Source organism: Musca autumnalis, unplaced genomic scaffold (genome assembly GCF_047663935.1).
Source record: "Musca autumnalis isolate F117 unplaced genomic scaffold, ASM4766393v1 scaffold_4, whole genome shotgun sequence".
Classification (NCBI taxonomy): domain Eukaryota; kingdom Metazoa; phylum Arthropoda; class Insecta; order Diptera; family Muscidae; genus Musca; species Musca autumnalis.
In genome coordinates, this window is record NW_027411977.1 from 43993749 (window position 1) to 44015882 (window position 22134).

Here is a 22134-nt window from a genome sequence, read left to right on the forward strand (position 1 = left end):
AGAAGATATATTTTAAGAAGAAACATATGACCGTTGCCCTGCTCATGACATTAAAATCATTCTAGGCGATTTTAATGCCAAAATTGGAAAGGAGAATATCTTTGGCCCAACAGTCGGGAAATTCAGTCTTCACAGTGAAACATCTGACAATGGTATGAGGCTGGTAGTCCTTGCAGCTGCAAAAAACATGGTAGTTAGCAGTACCAGATTTAATCATCTCGATATTCATAAGGGCACCTGGCTGTCTCCAGATCAGAAACCAAGAAACCAAATTGATCATGTTGTGATAGATGGAAGACATTCATCGAGCGTGTTGGATGTGCGTTCGTTCCGAGGCGCAAACATTGATTCGGACCACTACCTTTTTGCAGCAAAGGTACGCACCCGCATAAACGTAGCAAACAAAGTACGAACAGACACAACACGAAAGTTAGACATCGGTAAGCTGCAATCACAACAGATAGCCACAGCATATTCCACTCAACTAGCCCAATTGCTTAATCAAAGCACTCCTCATCCCGATAACATATCAGCGCATCCATACTTGGATACCAGAGGCCTCCACCAAGGAATCCATGGTATGATCAGGAGTGTCGTGCTGCCACCGAAAAGAAAAATGCGGCATATAGGGCTACTTTACAATCCGTAGCAACACGTAGCGGACGAGAGAAATACAGGGAGAAAAGGAGAGAGGAGAAACGTCTTTTCCGCAGGAAAAAGAGAGAGATGGAAAAGCGGGAGTGTGAAAAAATCGAGATGTACAGGAGCCAGAATGAAGTCCGAAAATTCTACCAAAGAGTCAAGCATCAAACTGATGGCTTTGGTACAGGCACATCCTCCTGTAGAGACCAGCAAGGTAATTTGGTAACTGATACAGATAGTGTACTCAGGATATGGAAAGCACATTTTTCAAAACTGTTGGTATCCAATAGCAGCGAAGACGACGAAGATACCACAGTCCCAATCCCAGAAGATGGTATTGAATGTATACGGCCCAGCCAAGATGAGGTAAAGACAGCAATAAATCGGCTGAAGAATAATAAGGCAGCAGGAGGCGATGGCTTACCAGCCGAGCTGTTCAAAACCGGAGGCGACACGCTGATAAGGTGTATTCATCAGCTAGTTAGCACCATCTGGCAGGAAGAACGAGTACCCGACGATTGGAACCTGAGTATCCTGTGCCCCGTCCACAAGAAGGGAGATAAGACTGTATGCTCTAACTACAGGGGCATAAGTCTACTCCCTATTGCCTACAAGATCGTGTCAGGGATATTGTGCGAACGACTAAAGCCTATGGTCAAGGAGATAATTGGACCATACCAATGCGGCTTTAGACCTGGCAAGTCCACCATTGACCAGATATTTACCCTGCGGCAAATCCTGGAGAAGACCCAAGAGATGCAGATCGACACCTACCACATTTTTGTCGATTATAAAGCAGCCTTCGACAGCCCGCTGCGTTCAAAGGTATTCCAAGCCATGTCTGAATTTGGTATCCCCGCAAAGCTCATCCGGCTTTGCAAAATGACTTTAACTGACACGAGGTCATCAGTTAAAATAGGAAAGAACCTCTCCGAAGAGTTTGGTACCAAAAGAGGTTTCAGACAAGGAGACAGCCTTTCGTGTGATCTCTTTAACATCCTGCTAGAAAAGATTATACGAAAGGCAAACGTCAAAAGAAGTGGCACAATCTACACCAATAGTCACATGTTACTTGCTTACGCTGATGATATAGACATCATAGGCCGATCAGTAAAAGAAGTAACCGATACCTTTATGAAGGTCGAAGGAGAATCTGCTAAAGTGGGTCTAGCGGTAAACGGTGAAAAGACCAAGTTGATGGTGTCGACGCGCAATGCGTCCATTGAGCTCGGACCGACTGTGGAAGTTGGTTCCTATAATATTGAGGTAGTAAAAGACTTCGTCTACCTCGGCACCTCCGTAAACACAACAAACGACATCAGTTGTGAAATAAAAAGAAGAATCGTATTGGCAAACAGATGCTACTTTGGTTTAAGTAAGCAGTTTAAAAACAAAGCCACATCTCGTCAAACAGAAATAACGCTCTACAAAACACTGATACTACCCGTGCTGATGTATGGCTCCGAAGCCTGGGTACTTGCGCAAGCAGACATGGCAGTGCTTGGTGTGTTTGAGAGAAAAATTCTTCGAAATATCTACGGACCAATCTGCGTTGACGGTGAATGTCGACGTCGCATGAACCACGAGCTGTATCTGCTATACAACGACATCAATATTGTTAAACGTATCGAGATGCAGCGATTGCGTTGGCTAGGCCATATCATAAGAATGAGCGATGATGACCCCGCTAAAAAGGTGTATAAACACGGACCGCTTGGCGGTGCACGCAGAATTGGCAGGCCAAGGAATAGATGGCGCAAACAAGTGGATGATGCGATGAAAAGGCGCGGTATTCCAGAAAGCGAAGCAACAAATAGAGAGAATTGGAGATCTTTTCTTAGTTCGGCCTATAGAACAAATGTTCTGTAATGGGCCAGCTAAGTAAGTAAGTAAGTTTCCAAGCGAAATCGTGAAATCCTAAAGAACCCCTAAAAATGTGAACTTAAATCGCGATTTATTTTATTATTTGAAAATTATTATTTATTTATTTGAAAATCCCTCCGGCGTTTTTTTTTTTTTTTTTTTTTTTGTTTCTTGATATTTCTTTACAATTTGAACTTTAATCTTAATCTACATTTTTGCCGGCAAGTTCAAATGTCAAAAAAAAAAACATAAAATTCTGTACGTAGATGAAAGTTTCGTTTCATATAGGCTGAGGGTATATCTCTGTCGGCAAAGCCGACTGCATCACCACAGCAAAAAATTAAGGAAATCAAAACCCTCGTTTTGAAAAAGTGGCCGATTTCGCTCAGGAATCCCCATATATACCTTATAGCGTCGCAAAACGATTATTCAATGCATTACAAACGGAAAATCAAACTTAATATACCCCCCATACACTGTTAAAAATGGTGCCGTGACATAACTCCCAAAACGATTTTGGGAGTTATGTCCGCCTTGGTTTGCGGACATAACTCCCAAATTTTTTGGGAGCTATGTCCGACCCCCCTTATCGGACATAAGTCCCAATGAGAGTTATGTCCGTTTATAAAATTTAAGTGATTTTTATATAAATAAAATTTTTATTTCAAATGTATAAGAAAAAAATTAAAAATTAAGTTTAAGTTCATATGCATTTTTCATTTCATATAATAATTTATAATTGATTTAAATTTTTTAAGAAAATTAAGTACAAAATAAGTATTAGCCATCTCAAATCGAACTATATTCAAAATTTGCCTTCAAACCTAATCGAAAAATGCTGCCTACAGGAAAATAAAAAGTTTTTGTTAGAATTCGCAGATACTTTCTGAAAAAAGATAAGAAGATAAAAAGTTTTTGTAAAAAATATTCAAATACATTCTGAAAAAAAGCGCTGCAGGCGAAAATATTTTTGAAAAAATCGCGCGATTTTTTACAAAAATATTTTCTCAATTTAAGAAAATAAAAAGTTTTTGTAAAAATATTGAAACACTTTCTGAAAAGCTGAATATTTTTGAAAAAAATCGCGCGATTTTTAAAAATATTTAAAAACTTCCTGAAAAACGCAGGCGAAAATATTTTTGAAAAAAATCGCGCTATTTTTTACAAAAATATTTTCATAACTAAGAAAATAAAAATTTTTTGCAAAAAAATTTAAATATTTCTGAAAAAAGAAAAGCGCCGCAGGCGAAAGAAAATAAAAAGTTGTTGTAAAAATATTCAAACACTTTCTGAAAAACGAAAAGCGCCGCAGGCGAAAATATTTTTGAAAAAAATCGCGCGATTTTTTACAAAAATATTTTCACAATTTTAAAAAAATAAAAAGTTGTTGTTGAATTATTCATATACTTTCTGAAAAACGAAAAGCGCCGCAGGCTAAAATAATAATAAATTGCGCGATTTTTTACAAATATATTTTCACAATTTAAGAAGATAAAAAGTTTTTGTAAAAGTGTTCAAAAATATTTCACAATTTAAGGAGATAATAAGTCGAAAATATTTTTGAAAAAAAAATCGCCCGATTTTTTTAGAAAAATACGTTCACAATTTAAGAAGATAAATAGTGTTTGTACAAATATTAAAATACTTTCTAAAAACGAAAATATTTTTGAATAAATAGCGCGATTTTCTTAACAAATATTTTTACAATTTAAAACTTCTCGATATCTGCTACTTACATAAGTTCGTGCATAATTTCGTTTTTAACTAATTTTATGAAATCAGGAGGATTTTGTGGATACTTCGGCATTGGTTGGCACTTAGGCCTTCTCAAATGTGTAATTCCGCTTACATTCTGACTTCTACTCTAAAATTAAAAAAAAATGTATAACTATAAATTTAAAAATTAAGCAAGGAAATAATTTATAAATTAAGAAAAAAACATTGGGAGTTATGTCCGCTATTTTTTTGGGTGTTATGTCCGCTTTGCTTCACGGACATAACTCCCAACGAATTTTGGGAGTTATGTCCGCAAAGCGCAGCGGACATAACGCCCAAAATCATTTTGGGAATTATGTCCGTGGGAGTTATGTCCGGGCACCGTTAAAAATATGTATATAAAATGTACCGTTATTCCGTTCCTACTAATTAATTATAACTATTATATATGCCGTTAAGTACAGTCAACCTATTGCTTCATACTGTACTAACGTTTCATAGTTTCATATGCATGGTAGATTGGTATTTTTACCACCGTGCTCCCGTCGCGGGATTGATTACTTTTTCGTCGTTTTGTTTAGTTACTGATTTGTTTTAAGTTTCAAACAAAATCCAGTATTTTTTTCAAATTTCGTTTCAAATGATCGCATATACACATAATTTACATATTTATGCCAAAACGTATACGCTTCCACTGTCGTCTTCAATACATATTTTTATCTTATGTTTATTTTATTAGCACACCTTCGCATAATGAGGGGAGGCGACTATTTTGACGTTTATTTTATAATCAAATAGAGAGCGATGTCAACGTGAGCAAAACAAACATCTTAGAGCGTACCAGAATACCAACAACTAAAATATCGAAATATCTTTAAAATAAAAACAACAAATTTATTTCACATAAACCGTACATTTTTCTACAAAAGCAGGTGTTTTTGTGATTACATCCTCCACAATTACAACGGCCATTAGACATTTTGGTGGACATGCGATTAATTACTGTTGATATGATTTTGAATAGCTCCATTTAATAAGTAAGTTTTGATTGTAACAATTTGTCAAAACTTGTTTAGCCTTTTTAATGCAAAAAGACAATGGCAATTGTGAGAATTGTAATTACATAATTATGCCATTCTTTGCCATTAAACCTAACATTTGTAGATGTTTTTATAAAAAACGATTGCTTATTATTGGATCAACTGAAGGGTCTGTATAAGAAACACATATTATTTTGGAAATGTAAGGTCTGTAGGGGGTGTTTACACTATCTATCAATGTCATATGTGCTGAAATTTTCCATCGTTGTACTGTCGCTAATGTGTGCAATATTGCGGATTTTCCTTACGCCATTTACTTTTTGCGTTCACATTAGCAAAATGCAGTGAAATTACGTCTCCACATTGACTGCGTGGAAAGTTTTTATTTCGAGTCATTCGACATTGATAGTTAGTGTAAACAACCTCTTAGTAGTGATAACTTAAATGTGTTTTAACATCTTAAGAGGCGCTTCGAGTTTCTGATTCCTGGCATTGTATTGAGCACAAAAGTCCACTAGACCATACGTCTACGGTTAAAATCGAGGCTCCCGATTTTGACTTGAAGTTTTTTTTTTTGATATTTTGGTATATAACAACCAAACCATTGAGATTTTCGATCCAATACTAAGACAAAAATTGTAGCCAAGGCAATAATTAAGAACTCTCTAGTACATCGCAAAATCATTTTCGAACATTGTTCACCCTTTATTTGTTGTTTTATTATCATATATTTATGAAATTCTGGAATTTTATCCCCACCGGCGTATGATTTATAAAAATTATTTTAATCATAGTATGGTAGTTATACGCTAGGGGGTATAATTAATTGACCTCATTTCAGAAGCTCTTTCAATGATTTTTAGGTTTTCACGATTTTGCTTAAAAAAACCCCAAGTCCTATCGAAATGGGACTAAAGTACATGTTGTAGCAGTGAAAATTCTGTATAAGATTGGCTGATTGATATTTTCTTAGGTAGTACCATTTTTATACCCTCAGCATTTATGCTAACGAGGGTATACATATACACTTTCATACGGGCAAAATGTGCCTCATCGAAATAATGGTTTTAGACCCCAAGTATGTTTGGACGAAATGTGTTTCAGACAATTTGGAGTCGATTTAGCAATGTCCGTCCGTCTGTCTGTCTCTCCGTCTGTCTGTCGGGCTGGCTGGTGCGCACGATAACTCTCGAACGGATGAACCGATTTGGTCCAAAATTTGGCTTTCGCAACATTTTGTCCAAACTTAGTTTAAGTTCGAAGATGGGCTATATCGGTCCACTCCTTCCAGTACCTCCCCGACAAAAGTTCGAAAATGTTCGGAAAATTTGTGCTCACGATAACTCTTGAAGGGAGTAACCGATTTGATCCATACTTTGCACATCGTGAAATTTCTACTATACTTATATGAGGTTCCAAAATGGACTCAATCGGTCCCCTCCTTTGGGTACCTCCCACACAAAATTTCGGATAAGTTCAGATTAGGACCTGCTCTCGAATCGCTTTAATTTTTGCTGCAACAACTTGTATTCATTGCCCCCCATACGACGGTACAAGCTTCATCAGGAGCAAGTCCATCCTGAGAAAATTGCCTGAAAGATGCAAAAAGCCCCTATGACACCGTGTGTAGTGGATGGAGCGCAAGATAACTCTCGAACGTATCTGCCGATTCGGTCCAACATTTGGCCTTCGTAATATTTTGTCCAAACATAGTTTAAATTGGAAGATAAACCATATCGGTCTACTCCTTCAGGTACCTCCCCCACAAAAGTTCAAAAATGTTCGGAAAAATTGTGCGCACGATAAATCTGGAAGGGAGTGACCGATGTAATCCATACTTTGCACATCCTAATATATCTACCAGATATAGATCAGGTTCGAATATGGACTATATTTGTCTACTGCTTCTGATACCTCTCACACAATCTCGGATAAGTTCACTTTAAGACCTGCTCTCGAATCACTTTGATTTTTGTTGAAGCGATTTGCATTCGCTACCTCCATTACGACGGTAAAAGTTTTTTCAGGGGCAAGTCCATATTTCTTAGGAAAACAGCCCGAAAGGTGTAAAAAATCCCTATGTCACCATATGTTGCTGTCGGAGAGCACGATAACTCTCGAACTGTTTAACCGATTTGGTCCAACATTTGGTCTTCGTCATATTATATCCAATATTAGTTTCTTGGGGCAATACCGGTCCACAACTTCCGGTACTTCTCCCCAATATTTAAAAAATGTCACTAAAATGCTAGGACGATATCACTTGAATGGGGCAACCAATTTGGTCCAAACTTTGGATCTCCTAATATTTTTGGCTGAGGGTATATATCTGTCGGCAAAGCTGACTGACACTTTTTTACTTGTTTTTTCCTAGGTTGTACCATTTTTGAGATATATAAATTGGGAAATTGCAGTCATGACATTGTTTTATAAGGACGCGATACAGTCAATCCATTGTCCTAATTCGAACTTCTATATATCAATAACCGTAAAAACTACGAAGATATCATAAGAGCCAATATTGTAGAGAATTTTCCAAGGAAAATCATGAAAAACTAAAACACCCTTAAAAATGTCAACTCAAATCGCGATTTATTTTAAAAGCGCTCCGGCGATTTTTTTGTTTTTTGATTTTTCTCATCTATGAACATTGTAGTTTCAGAATCCGCAAAAACTTCCCAGGCGTAAGCACCTTCCATTTAAATTTTATTCAAGAGCGCCGTGTTGTATTTTGGCCGACGAAAAAATCCAGTTGTTCAAATCAAAATCGGAAAGCTCAATTTTTACCGTAGACATAGGGTCTACATCTTTTTCAGATGTTATTCGAAACATTTTAGTTGTAATTCGTAAAATTTCATTTGTAATCCGAGAATTCCATATGTATATCAAATTATTCCATTTGTAATTCGAGAATTCCATTTATAATTCGAATTACTTTATTTGATATTTGAAACAAAAAACTTTCAAAATATTTTTTGCATTGATGCGATTATACATGGTTTTTTCGAATTACAAATAAAATGATTCGAATTACAAATGAAATTATTCGAATTACAAATAGAATAATTCGATTTACAAATGAAATAATTCGAATTACAAATGAAATAATTCGATTTACAAATGGAATAATTCGAATTACAAATATAATTCTCGAATTACAATTAAAATAATTCGAATTACATCTGAAAAAGGTGTAATGGACTTTTTTCCGCAGTATAATCCCAAGAATCAGAAACGCGATGCGACCATTCTGATTTTCAACCTGCATACAAATCGACCCATCGTATTACACACACAGAGAACATATCACTTTTGCAATTTTTACGCATCTCTGCACAAAGGTCGTTTGCATATACCAAAACTCTGTATATATGCTGCCCTACAACCGTAATAAAATGCTGTGTTATATCATATACCATCTAAAGTATACCGACATCATATCTGACAACAATGCAACCAACAATCATCATCACCGACACCCCAACATCAAAAAAAACAGCATCATCTTCCTTCATGTTTCCATCATTATGGTCAACATAAATATCCATGGCAATTGGCTAATGCTAGAGCCATATTATACGAATTGAATATTCTTCTATAGTATTTGTTGGTAGTATGTTTTAGTTTCGAAAGGAAACAACAACAAAACTTTTCATTCATACACACATACACATGTATGTATGTGGGTGGGTTGTTAAATGCCTGTTAAACTCATCGAACTGGAACCGAATAGTCAATTGCAAAATTTCGCATTGCAAGAATATTCACATTTGTTAGAATACACTTGAAAAAAGATGCAATATACATACAGTGCTGTTCAAAACATTTGCAACTGTAATGTCTAGTTCATATTTTATATAGTTTTCAGGTAGTTTGTGGCATATTGTAGCTATGAAAATTCTCTATAAGATTGTCCTCTACGATAATTTCGTAGGTTTTACAGTTATTGGGACAATGCATTGACTGCATCGCTACCTTATAAAACAATGATATACATGGTGAGCCTTAACTAATTTTAAGTGAAAACCGCTTGCATCTAGGAAGTTTTTGCTGATTTTGAAACAACAATGTTCATAGTTGAGAAAAATCCAAAAACAAGAAAAAAATCGCTTGACGGTTATTTAAATAAATCTCGGTCAAAGTTCACATTTTTGCTTGGAAATCGCAAGTCTTATCGAAATGGGACTTAAGAAAATATTGTAGCAGTGAAAGTTCTGTACAAGATTGACCTGCATAACGTTTACGTAGGTTTTACCGTTTTTTTTATATATAGAAGTTCAGACCAATCATTCAGATTTTTTTCTCAAGTCTTCAGGATTTTGCTGGAAAACCGCAAGTCCTATAGGAATGAGACTAAAGAAAATGTTGTAGCTGTGAATATTCTCTACAAGATTTGCTTTGGTATCATTTTCCTATGCTGTACCATTTTTGGATATATATACGTTTAATTTGGGAAATTGCAGTCATGACACTGTTTTATAAGGAGACGATAAAGTCAGTGCATTGTCCCAATTTGAATTTCTATATCTCAAAAACGGTAAAACCTACGAAAATACCATAAAGGTCAATCTTGTAGAGAATTTTCATAGCTACAACATTTATTTATTCGATAGGACTTGCGGTTTCCAAGCAAAATTGTGAAAACCTAAAAAGCTTAAATCACGATTTATTTAAAAAGCGCTCCTGCGACTTTTTTTTTGTTATTTGATTTTTCTCATCTATGAAGATTGTAGTTTCAGAATCCGCAAAAACTTTTCAGGTGTAAGCACATTCCATTTAAAGTTGCTTCAAGAGCACCATGGTGAGTTAAACATTATATTTATTATCTGGAGACATCTAAAAGGAAACCAATTAACTAAATAAATGAATATATCCTTTGGAATCCTGTGCTCTACGGATAGTTGTTAATTACCAAGGTTTTATTTGATATGTAATAGTCTATAGCTGATCGGGTCCGATAAGAACATAAACATATATACAAACAAGTAAAAAAGCGTTAAGTTCGGCCGGGCCGAACTTTTCATACCCTCCACCATAAAATATTCTGAACTAAAATGGAATAATTAGTTTTCATTCCAGTCCCCAACTTTACGTGGGTACGTTCACATGTCAGATAATGTACATAAAATGCTTAATTCGGGAGGTCCTTTTTTATGGTGCCTATATCTAACTATGTATGTTGACAATTTTTGGTGGGCTAGAAATTGGGAGGTACCGTTATATAGGGGTTATAATAAAACATGGACCTATGTTGACAGTTTTTGATGGGAGTCTTTAATGTCAAATAACTCCTAATTCGGTTAAAAATTGTAGCTAAAATCCTCAAAATACCTAAAATCGGTACATAACGTGGGAACTTCAAATGTCATTAACAGCTAGTTCGGAGGTACCCCTGTATGTGGGCTATACGAAAATATGAACTTAAATGAACAATTTTTGTTGCAGAATTTTTGTTGGCTCTTAAATTTCAAATTACAGAAAGTTCGTCCAAAAAATAAAGCTAAGGTACGGAAAATCGGGAGGTTTTATTTTGGGGATATACCAAAATTTGGACCTACATTCGGTTAAACATTTTAAGTAAAATCCTCAAAGTACCGAAAATCGGGAGGTATCGTTATATTGGGGCTATGTTGAAAATTGTTGATGCAGATGTGTGGTGACCACTACAACCTTCAAATGTCAAATTACAGTTAGTTCGGTTAAAACTTGTAGCTAAAATTGCCAAATTACTGAAAATCGGGAGGTACCGTTATATGGGAGCTATATCCAAACATGGACCTTTCTTGACAATTTTTGGTGGAGAGGTGTGGTGACCACTAAGAACTTCAAATGTCAAATCTTCAAATTACAGCTAATTCGTTTAAAACTTGTAGGAACAATTCTCAAAATACCGAAAATCGGGAAGGTACCGTTATATGAGGCTATACCAAAACATGGACCTATGTTCATAATTTTTTCGAATATAAGTTTTTTGGTCACTAAGAACCCTAAATATAAAATTATAGCTAATTCGGTGTAGAAATGTCACTTAAAACGTCAAAATACCTGAAATCGGGCGTTAACGTTAAATGGGGGCTTTTCCAAAACATGGACCTATGTCCACTAGTTTTGTTATATAAGTTTATTGACACTTAAGAACCCTAAATGCCAATTTATAGCTAAATCTGTCTGAAAATGTAGCTAAAAACGTCAAAATACCTTAAATCGGCGGTACCGTTATATGGGGGCTATACCAAAACGTGGACCTATGCTCACAAGCTTTGTTATATAAGTTGATTTGTTATATAAGTTATTGACACTTAAGAACCCTAAATGTCAAATTATAGCTAAATCGGTCTGAAAATGTAGCTAAAAACGTCAAAATACCGTAAATCGGGGGTACCGTTATATGGGGGCTATACCAAAACGTGGACCTATGTCCACAAGTTTCGTTATATAAGTTTATTGACATCTAAGAACCCTAAATGCCAAATTATAGCTAAATCGGTCTGAAAATGTAGCTAAAAACGTCAAAATACCGTAAATCGGGGGGTACCGTAATATGGGGGCTATACCAAAAAGTGGACCGATATAGCCCATCATCGAACTTGACCTGCCTGCAAACAAAAGAAGCCTTTTCCCAAAATTTCAGCGTTCTATCTCTATTTTTGTGGATGCTAGAGTGATTACCACAGACAGACGGACGGACGTGCACAGATCGACTCAGCATTTTACCCTGATCAAGAATATATATACTTTATAGGGTCGCAAATGAGTATTTCAATGCGTTACAAACGGAAAAACAAACTTAATATACCCTCCATACTATGGTGGAGGGTATAAAAATTACTAATTTAACGTGTTTATATATATGTACGTTTAGAGTCGGTATTATGCCAAAGTACCCTGTTATATGACACTTCTGTCGTGTACATGGTTCAATTTTGAAAATGGTGACAAAATTAAACGGCAAGCGATTTATTTGAGAAATTCCATCATAAAGAAGAATATAAAGTAGGTCCCATATCAATGACGTAATATAAATCGGGGAGCACTCATTGATATGAGAGAAGTCTCCCCTGTCCCTTCTGGGATGTTTGTGGAACAATTACACTGTGCAACAAAATGTAGGAGAAAGTCTGGGGCACGGAAAATTCCTGTTGGGGAAGAAAGGCCTTGGTGGGTATATTAAGAACCCCGAAGGACAGATCCGCGAATCTGTCCTTTGGGATTCTTACTATACTCACCAAGGGCTTTCATCTCCAAAAGGAATTATCTCTGCCCCAAAAATTGTGTTCACAGTGTTAATAAAATTTAAAATATTGGTTTTGTCCACCGGGACAAAAATTTTAAAAATTATTAAAAAACAAGTAAAAAAGTATCAGTCGGCTTTGCCGACAGAGATATACCCTCAGCCTATGTATATTGAAACAATTTTTTCCCAAAAAACGCATGTATTTAGGGAGTTTTAAAAAATTTTGGGCGTTTGAACTGACAAAAATGTTGATTAGGATTAAAAATCAAAAGTTTTGCGGAGGAGATTCTAAAAAGAATGGATCTCCAGCCACTACATATGGTACCATAGGGGTTTTTTACAACTTCAGGGATGTTTGCGCAAGAAGTATGGACTTGCCCCTGAAACAACTTTTACCATCGCAATTGAGGCAGCGAATGAAAGTTGCTTCAACAAAAATCAAAGTGATCCGAAAGCAGGTCTTAAAGTGAACATGTATCCGATATTTTGTGTGGGAGGTACCGGATGGAGTGGACAAATATAGTCCATATTTGAACCTGATCTATATCTGGTAGATATATTAGGATGTGTAAAGTATGGACCAATTCGGCCACTCTCTTCAAGAGTTGTCGTACGCACAATTTTCCGAACATTTTTGAACTTTTGTGGGGGAGGTACCTGAAGGAGTGGACCGATATGGCTTATCTTCGAACTTAAACTATGTTTGGACAAAATATTACTAAGGCCAAACTTTGGACCGAATCGGCAGACCTGTTCGAGAGTTATTTTGCCCTCCAACCTCCTCACACGGTGTCATAGGGGTTTTTTGCAACTTTCAGACTATTTTCTCAGGAAGTATGGACTTGCCCCTGATGAAACTTATACCGTCGTATGGAGGGCAGTGAATACAAGTTGCTAAAGCAAAAATCAAAGCGATCCGAGAGATGTTCCTAAACTGAACTTTTCCAAAATTTTGTGTGGGAGGTACCCGACGGAGTGGACCGATTGAGTCCATATTAAAACCTGATCTAAGTCTGGTACACGCTCCACGATGGGCAAAGTATGGACCAAATCGGTTACACCCTTCAAGAGTTATCGTGCGTACAAATTTTCCGAACATTTTCGAACTTTTGTGGGGGAGGTACCGGAAGGAGTGGACCGATATAGCTCATCTTCGAACTTAAACTAAGTTTGGACAAAATATTACGAAAGCCAAAATTTGAACCGAATCGGTTCATCCCTTCGAGAGTTATCGTGCGCTCCAGCCAGCCAGACAGACAGACGGACGGACATTGCTAGATCGACTCAAAATTGTCTGAAACACATTTCGTCCAAACATACTTGGGGTCTAAAACCATTATTTCGATGAGGCACATTTTGCCCGTATGAAAGTGTATATACCCTTCATAGCCTAAAGGCTGAGGGTATAATAATTGAAAAGAGTATTTTGTAAAAAATAGTTTTTCAAAAATCCAATTAAAAAATACATTGAACGTAGAGATATGTAAAATCGATTTCGGTTAATCGATTAATCGATTATTAACCGTAAAATTTCCAAAAGTCGTAGTCGACTATTGACTGTTTGAAAACCGGATAATCGATTGTTCTTAGTCTTAGTCTTAGTCGATTCGTAGTCAACCATTAGTCGTAGTCTATTATTATTCGTAGTCGGCTATTAATCGTGGTCGACTATTAGTCGTAGCTGACTATTGGTGCTAAAACCGCATAATCGACGGTACTTTTTTATACATATAACCATCACGGATCGCATTAACGAAAATGGTCGATTATATTCGATTATAATCGGTTTTCGGCGGTTAACGATTAATCGAAAGTCGAGTTTTAAGTTGTTCACGAAAACCAAATAATCGAAAAATCGATTATTGCAATTCACTGCGTATCCCTAATTGAACGGCGCACAATGGTTCAAGAATCGATTTTCCTGGCCAAAAATCAAAATTTTGTTTTGTCAAAGATATTTAATTTCTATATGGAATTCGATAGTAAACATATTGAAACTAAGGAAACCAAAAAAAATAGGTCAAAATATTGAAAGGTGTGGGCGTGGTGTGCCCCTAAAAATGAACATTTTCCCCATTTTTGGGAAATACGTAATTTTTGCAAATTTCTGGAGAAAGACGTAGCTATTACTCGGAAACTATAACATATATTGTGTTCATTGTTTTTGTAAGGTAGGCAGGATTGTGGCCTTTAAAAATTGTTTTAGTAAATAACCGTAGCGTTTACACAACATCATCTATTTTATTTTTCCTCCGGTACTAAATTTTATGAAATTCCAAATTTAGTGGACTAGAACTTTTGTGGAACAACATGGAACAAAGATCTGTTTTCACAGAAAGATGCCCGAGAGTCCTCTTTCAGCCCATATATACTTTTGTATAGGTCCCGTTCCGTCCGTTTAACACTTTTTTCAATTTATTGAAATTACATGGGTAAAATTGTGTGTTTTTCTATAATTTTTCCATATGAATTACAGCTTTTTGATACAAATTAACATTTTTGTGAGTATATAAGTTTTTATACGAGTTACATATCGTCACCATAAATGCCGGAAGACGTAACCGACATGAAAATCGAAATTCGTTTTTTGATGGAATCTGATACATTAAGCTAAAATACATGCTCTGCCAAAATTTCAAAGTTCTGCGTTTAAAAATAGCGGTCCGATTCACGAAATGCCAAAAACGTAACAGCATACTGTAATTTTCATAAAACACAAAAGGTGTAATCCACATTATTTGAAAATTAAACAGCAGTACAAAAAATTTAGTCTTTGATTTTTGCAGCAATTATAATGCCAGAGGGAGGCTATATTGAGCTGATTACGGAAATGTATAATTTCCTTTGGGGCGGATCCGGTTATTTGATCCGAAAGTCCGAATTAAAAAACCGGGATATACCCGGTTCTACTGAACCTGTTACTACAAAGTGGGTGTCGTTTGAAAGCTTATAGAAATGCGTATCACATGGCGTGGTTATTTTAACCGGTTCGACTCTTATGCGGCTTATTTCCCTATATGTTTAGTTTGACTCTCAGATGACGATACGTCATGACTGGTGATTCAGTTTTAAAAATTATAAATACCATTCTTGTTGCTAATTTTTACATCTACAACTTTTACTTTAGGCGGTTTTTGTAACTCGAATAACTTTTTGCACCAAAATTAAGATTTGTGGGAATTTTGGATAATTCCCCTTATACGCAGGTCATAGGCAAAAACCAGTAGGCCTATTCTGTAACGTTTTAACAACTTTATACCCTAGACAGACGGCAGCGTTAATTTGCATTAACTGCCTTAATTCAAATTAATTCGTGCATTATCCACATTCTTAATGCACAAAATCAAAGGAAATTTAAACTGAATTTAGCAATTTCAATATGGCAATGCTGTTGAAAATCAATTGTCTTTTGTCAAATTTCCATGTTTAAGAAAATAAAAAAGGAAAGCAAATCAATAATTTTCGCGTTTCTTCAAAATAAGTAGTGGTCTTAGCAGCTAATAGTTTTTAACGCCTTTTAACAAATTTCTTTTTAACATTTTTATTTTCACAAAAAATGTTATTACCCACCATACCAATTCTATCGAAAATAATATCTTATTCAAATGTTCCTTTAGAGTTTTGCGACATTTTTTAATATTAAAAAGACTCAAAAATATCGCGAATAAAATTTAATTTATTTTTACTTATCGTGGTGAAAAAGTCAATGGTTGAAAGTATATTTGTTTCGCATATTTTGACGAACTTTTGTAAAACTTTATGAAATGGTCTGCTGGTTACAAACAAACAACACAAACAGCTGTTTCATAAATGCAGAAACTATCGTCTGTCAGGGTGAAAAATTAATTCAAATTAAGAAATTTTTAATGCAAATTAACTCTGCCGTCTGTCTAGGGTATTACTCATTGTTTATTTTACAAAAATTTCATTTGTTTGTTTTATTGTTGTTACAAAAACAAAAGAAATTTTAACAACTTTTTAATCGATAAAAGTTACAGAATTCCTATACTGGTTTGGTAAAATGTCGAAAGTTTTAATAAAAAAGTGATTAAAGTGTCTAATTGAAGATGATGTCTGAAGACCGACCTATGCCATGATTTAGATAAACCTCCCAAGAACAACAAAAAAGTAAGTGGTTATTTTGAAGACAAATGGCAACAAAAACTGATGCACGTGACAAGTGACAAAATGTTCGTATCAACCCGTGGTATAACATATATAACACTGGTCAACACGACTTTTGTTTCAACCGAAGTTGTTGTTGTTTCTAAATGAAATCGGCGAGCTATTTTCAAATCTGGTCACGGTTTTTCTCCATCAGCTCTTGTTTATGAGGTATAGCTCAAAATCGGTTTTTACGAGTTTCACCCAGAATTTCTTTATTTTCGGATACAAACAAATATTTTTTGCGGGGTTTTCGACACTAATATATTAAGAAGATGTTATACGCTCGATACAAAACGTTTTTTGAAATAATTGTGGAGAATATATATCAAAAAATATAGAAAACATACGATGCATCTTGTAAAAATTGCATATTTTGAGTACTTTAAGCTGTAATTACGTCTTCGGGGGAAGTCATAGGAGCTTCATATGGCATTCCGGATATGCTCAGGGTGTATACTATATAGTCCTGTATTCAAATATATAATATAAAATTCATAGCGCCCACGATTCGCCAATAACCAAAAAATCTTCATGAAGACTGCTAAAGGGAAATCATTTACCTGTGATATCATTACCAAATATGCCATTTACTTTTCAATGGCAGTCTTCATGACGATTTTTAGGTTATGGGCGAATCGTGGGCGCTATGAACTTTATATTATATATTTGAATACAGGACTATATAGTAGACACCCTGAGCATATCCGGAATGCCATATGAAGCTCCTATGACTTCCCCCGATGACGTAATTACAGCTTAAAGTACTCAAAATATGCAATTTTTACAAGATGCATCGTATGTTTTCTATATTTTTTGATATATATTCGCCACAATTATTTCAAAAAACGTTTTGTATCGAGCATATAACATCTTCTTAATATATTAGTGTCGAAAAACCCGCAAAAAATTATTTGTTTGTATCCGAAAATAACGAAATTCTGGGTAAAACTCGTAAAAATCGATTTTGAGCTATATCTCAAGAATAAGAGCTGATGGAGAAAAACCGTGACCAGATTTGAAAATAGCTCGCCGATTTCATTTAAAAACAACAACAACTTCGGTTGAAACATTCAACTTCTTCAATTTTGTTGAGCAGTGTAATGTCTTGAGATTGGATAAACTCAACTGATTTTAATGATATTCAAACAGGTCCAGAGAAAAACGCAACTTTTCTGTATTGTTTACTTATGCAAATAGACAGGAGATCCAATAAACTGCAAACATTAGCGTTTGATCCGGAGATTTTGGGGCAATGGGTCCTCCTTAGATATACGCACATAGGCTAAAAGTTTCAAAAAAAGAAACTTCAATACCTGCTAGACTTAAAACACTTAATTCAAAGTGATTGTCATTACATTTATTGCAACATTCCTTATGAGAATTAAAAGTTACATTTAAATTGTTACACTTCACTTAATTTATATTAACTATATTTTGTCGATAAATTGACTTAAATACCACAATATATATAATATTCTGGATCTGATGTTTTAAATATCGTCTAATACACTTGATATTATAAGTAATTGCAGTGCTGATTGGAATAGACGGTTCACCTACATGTGATCCACTGAAATATCACCGTTAAGATTGGGAATTGAACACAACACCGTCAGATTGCTAGTTTAAAGTACGCTTAGCCGCGTAGGCCAATAAACTAGTTCTAATTTAATTATAATTGTTCATTTATACTACTTTTTTCAAATGTATACTCAATAAATTGTGGGTTACGTCGTTTGGCATTTCAGAAAAATACAATACCAAAAGACGTAACCCACACAGCTTCTGTCATTCCGGAAAAAAATTAATTTTTTTTCCAAAAATATATTTCTTCTCTGTCTTAAAACACGATACTAAAAATTTTCGATATTTTATAACACCGTTTTCATTTTATAACGTTTTTTGCTTCTCCTGTAAAGTTTTATTTTTGTGGGTTACGTCTTCCGGCATTTATGGTGACGATATATAAGTTTTATAAAACCCCAAGGAGTATTTTTATAATTTTTGAAAAATTTAATTTTTTTTACAAATTCTTGAAAAAAAAAAATTTTTCGAATTTTTTGAATTTTTTTTTAGTTTTTTGTTAATTTTATGTTTTATTTGTTGGTGTTTGACCATCATTAATGCAAAGAAAGATATAAAAACCACAAAAACACTCATATTTTGATGAAAAATAGTTTAAACAACTCAAAAGTATAAACTTGACTTTGAATTTCTCTGCAACTATTAGACCGAATTTGACCGCCTATAATTCGTCTGAAAGCTGATTATGTTATCTGTCTAACAAAAAAAGAATTATGAAAATATCTCTGTCCGTTCAAAAGTTACAGAATTTTGACCAGGAAAAAACCATTCTGAACCACTGTGCGGCGTACATCACTTATCAACATTAGGCGTATGAGTGATTTTTATTTATCATTTTTATTAATTATACGCCATAAATGAAAAATTACTGCTGAGGCCTAAAATGGTTGAACGAACAGTCATTGAAAAAAATCTTTAAAATCCACGTTAAAAATATTGGAAATATATATTTTTTTTAAATACAAGTTTTAAAAAAAATAATTGATAATTATTTTATTATATTGATAATAATTAAGTTACAGTGTTTTATTAATAAATGCACTGAAAACTAGAAAATAATTTGTCGCTTAGCCTCAATAAGTATATTCTTCTTTATGATGGAATCTCCCATTTTTATACCCTCAGCATTTATGCTAACGAGGGTATACATTAGAGTGGGGCGATTTGAACACCATCACGGGCGCCTGGAGTTTCTGATTCTTGGGATTGTACTGAGCAAAAAAGTCAACTAGACCATATGTCTACGGTGAAAATCGAGCCCCCGGATTTTGACTTGAAGTTATTTTTCAAGGATTTTTGGATATTTTGGCATATAAGAACCAAACCACTGAGATTTTCGATCCAACACAAAGACAACAATTGTAGCCAAGACAATAATAAAGAACTCTTTAGTACATCGCAAAATCATTGGAAAGCTCCTTCAGGTAGTTATGGCCTCGAGAAGGTGCACATTTTTCGGAAAATATCGATAAATGACACTGTGCTACAAAATGGGACTCAAAGTCAGTGGGTGGAAAATTCCTTTTGGAGATGAAAGCCCTTGGTGAGTGTACTAACAACCCAAAAGGAAATATTCACCATAGGTCAAGTTTCCGAGATATCGCGTGATTAATGGTTTAATTTTGGCCCCTTAATTTGTGAGAAAATAGCTTCATATCTCTCTAAAGCGTTATTGTAGCTTCATTTTGACATTACATTTCTTCGGTCAAATTGAATGGTGAATCTTTTTGTAGAATATTTCATCCCTCTAACTCAATTCCTTTCATGTCCTTTTCGTCCTTTATTTTTTGAACCGTAGTAAAAGTAACACAAGACGAGATTTTACAGCATCCAAATATTCTACAAAAATGTTGTTCAGAAGATGTTAGGTACGGTTCTCATTGATGACCAATCGATATTTCCCCGTTTTCATGGTCCTTTTTGACATTTACCCGGTTTTTGTTCATAAAACTATGTTTTGTTTTTATGTATATTCGTTATTGGTCTGTGATGCTTCTGAAATACTTACCATAAATAGCTCTTGTAATGACGAACACGTTAATAACAAATTTTATTTGAGGATAGATCCGGTTATCTAAATTTTTGAACCGGATATTCTGATATTAAAACCGATTTTGGAACCGGTTTTAAGTAACCGATTAACCGATAGGTTCCGAAGCTAGAACAAAAAAACAGCTTTCTGAAACCGATTTTGATGTAAAATATAGGTCAGATAGGTCAAACTTCTGAGTTATGGCGAGATGAATTTATGTTATGTTGTTTTTTTATCATGCACTTTCATCGCCAAAAAGAATTTTTCAACCAGTGATATTTTACATCAAAATCGGTTTAAGAAAGCTGTTTTTTTCTAGCTACGGAACCAACAAAGTTGTAATAAGCTACTTGCTGTCATTTGATTGACCGTTATATTAGCTTTCTAATGATATACATATACGGTTCATCGGTTAGTTAAAACCGGTTCCAAAATCGGTTTTAATATCAGAATATCCGATTCAAAAATATAGGTAACCGGATCTATCCTCAAATAAAATTTGTTATTAACGTGTTCGTCATTACAAGAGCTATTTATGGTAAGTATTTCAGAAGCATCACAGACCAATAACGAATATACATAAAAACAAAACATAGTTTTATGAACAAAAACCGGGTAAATGTCAAAAAGGACCATGAAAACGGGGAAATATCGATTGGTCATCAATGAGAACCGTACCTAACATCTTCTGAACAACATTTTTGTAGAATATTTGGATGCTGTAAAATCTCGTCTTGTGTTACTTTTACTACGGTTCAAAAAATAAAGGACGAAAAGGACATGAAAGGAATTGAGTTAGAGGGATGAAATATTCTACAAAAAGATTCACCATTCAATTTGACCGAAGAAATGTAATGTCAAAATGAAGCTACAATAACGCTTTAGAGAGATATGAAGCTATTTTCTCACAAATTAAGGGGCCAAAATTAAACCATTAATCACGCGATATCTCGGAAACTTGACCTATGGTGAATATTTCCTTTTGGGTTGTTAGTACACTCACCAAGGGCTTTCATCTCCAAAAGGAATTTTCCACCCACTGACTTTGAGTCCCATTTTGTAGCACAGTGTCATTTATCGATATTTTCCGAAAAATGTGCACCTTCTCGAGGCCATAACTACCTGAAGGAGCTTTCCAATGATTTTGCGATGTACTAAAGAGTTCTTTATTATTGTCTTGGCTACAATTGTTGTCTTTGTGTTGGATCGAAAATCTCAGTGGTTTGGTTCTTATATGCCAAAATATCCAAAAATCCTTGAAAAATAACTTCAAGTCAAAATCCGGGGGCTCGATTTTCACCGTAGACATATGGTCTAGTTGACTTTTTTGCTCAGTACAATCCCAAGAATCAGAAACTCCAGGCGCCCGATAACACTTTTTTCCTTCCATACAAATCGCCCCGGCCTAGTATACATATACACTTTCATACGGGCAAAATGTGCTTCATCGAAATAATGGTTTTAGACCCCAAGTATGTTTGGACGAAATGTGTTTCAGACAATTTGGAGTCGATTGAGCAATGTCCGTCCGTCTGTCTGTCTGTATGGCTGGCTGGAGCGCACGACAACTCTCGATCGGATCAACCGATTCGATCCAAAATTTGGCTTTCGTAATATTTTGTCCAAACTTAGTTTAAGTTCGAAGATGGGCTATATCGGTCCACTCCTTCCGGTACCTCCCCCACAAAAGTTCGAAAATGTTCGGAAAATTTGTGCGCACGATAACTCTTGAAGGAAGTAACCGATTTGACCCATACTTCGCACATCGTGCAATTTCTACAAAACTTAGATGAGGTTTCAAAATGGACCCAATCGGTCCTCTCCTTCGGGTACCTCCCACACAAAATTTCCGATTA